The sequence below is a fragment of the Octodon degus genome, unplaced genomic scaffold (genome assembly GCF_000260255.1).
Source record: "Octodon degus isolate 3935 unplaced genomic scaffold, OctDeg1.0 scaffold00133, whole genome shotgun sequence".
Lineage (NCBI taxonomy): Eukaryota > Metazoa > Chordata > Mammalia > Rodentia > Octodontidae > Octodon > Octodon degus.
The window spans coordinates 1,816,129-1,818,124 of NW_004524709.1; the positions used below are offsets into that span (position 1 = coordinate 1,816,129).

Sequence of the window (1,996 nt, forward strand, 5' to 3'; positions counted from 1 at the left end):
CACACACACACACACACACACACACACACACCTTTTCCAATATGAGGAGTCCAGAAGACCCTTGATGTGATGATGTTGGGGCCCCTCATCCTCAACAACAGAAAGAGTACTGGCTTCCATGTTAACCAGCATAGGCTCAAGAGCTGTTCTTTCCTTTGCTACCCTGAGGTGTCATTCTCATGAAGTCATCTGGTGACCCACCACAGAAGGATACAAGCCGCAGACCTTTCTGTGGGTTTCTGACCACAAGTTTCTCTTCTTAAGAGAGAGGAAGATACTGAAGAAACACCCGTTCTGTGAGTGAACCAGTTCCCATTATGGAGACCCTGAGTTTACTCTGCCCTTCTGTGCTTTGCCACTATTGTATACTCACTTGTTCCAGCCTGAGATTTGGGGGTTTAGTCCTCTCTATGAGAAAAGATTATGCTTAAAGATCAGATGCCCAACTGTCCAAGAGGACAGACCTAGGCAAGCATTCACAAAAATGCCCGTATGTCATCCCCAGTTCTCTGGAGATGGTGACTGGTGCTGACAAGATTCTCTTCCTCTTGGGTAAGTGAAGGGTTTTCTGAGTGACAGTATATAACTAATGGTGGAGGACAGAGTGTTTGTTTCCAATTCAAGTTGAAATCACATAATTGTTTATGGCAGAAAACATGACTTTCTTTTCTGCAAACACACAGATGAAAGCTGCGGCACTTATTACAGCTTGTCCCAGCATCTTCTTGTTTCTGTCATGCTCTGGGTGAAGTACAGGGTCAGGGGAAATGAAGGCCTGGGATTGCTTTGCAGCTGATTCCCACCCACCTCCCCCCCCAGGCATTGTCTAAAAATTTAAATGAAGATTTCGTCTTTTACTGTTCACACTTCTAAATCCTTGGGCTATTTTGGTTCTTTTTTGTTTTGGTTTAATTTTTTTTTTTTTTTTTTTGTCAAGATGCACAAGGGACGATTAATTACTTGTCTCTTTACATGCAGGAGAATAACTGGGATGATTGTACTCACATCCCAGGAGTTATCCTTTAGGTAATCAAATGAAAACAGTTAATTCCAAGCCTGCACAGCACTGCACTTCCTGCTAATGGAAAGTAAACACCGTGTCACTTACATAACACATGGAAAGAGGCCTGATGGTTCCAGCTCTTCACATCTGACAGGAATGGAAAACATGCTGGCCACTCTTGTTTCTCTCCAAGCACCCCCTGGACCCTTTTCCAGTGTGTAGTAGAAGCAGTGCCACATGCTGGCAACTATTTTACAATACATGCTGGTTAACTTGATTTAGAACTTCAATTCAGCCTTTTTTTTTTTTTTAACGTATTTGGTACAGGGTCTCACTGCAGCTCGGATTCATAGTGATCCTTCTGTTTTCAGCCTCTGCTGTGCTGGGATTACAGGTGTGCACCACCATGCCCGGTCTCAGTGGCCAGCTGTGCGCACCTGGTGCAGTATGTGGTGCTGGGTATCAAGTCCTGGTTCCTGAGCTTTCCTAGGCAGGCGCTTAGTCTGCCGAGCTATTTCTCCAGCCCCGTTTCAGCCTATTTTAAGAGGCAATTACATCACTCATAGTTGACTTCTTGCGAATCTCATTCTTGACTCTTGTATCACAGATTCTCAAAAATATAAATAAAATCTATGTAACTTATCAGTACCTTTGCAAGAAGCCCTGCTCCATCCTTAGGAATCGAGGCAATTCTATTGTAAAAGTTCTCTAGGAAAAGGTTCTACAGGGCAGGTAAGTCATTTAGCACTGACTTCGGGAATCCCTGCTTCATTCAATCCATCCTGGATTATTTCCAGGCAAATGGAATCCCATGATCTCGAATGCTTTCTGCATTCTATGTGGAAAGAAAGGCTATCTGCCTCCATAGCCCATAATCCACTTCTGTGCTTGTCTTCACTGGCTTGGATAATTCCAGTGTATTCAAAGAGTTTTGCAGCTTCTACTACTTACTCCCACATCTACACACACACACACACACACACACACACACAC

At 43.8% G+C, this 1,996-nt stretch overlaps 1 protein-coding gene across 3 annotated transcripts in view; it reads left to right on the plus strand.

Moving 5' to 3' along the window:
• The window catches only part of Celf2 (CUGBP Elav-like family member 2), a 598,848-nt gene that overhangs the window by 92,785 nt on the left and 504,067 nt on the right, over positions 1 to 1,996 (plus strand). The window lies entirely within an intron of this gene.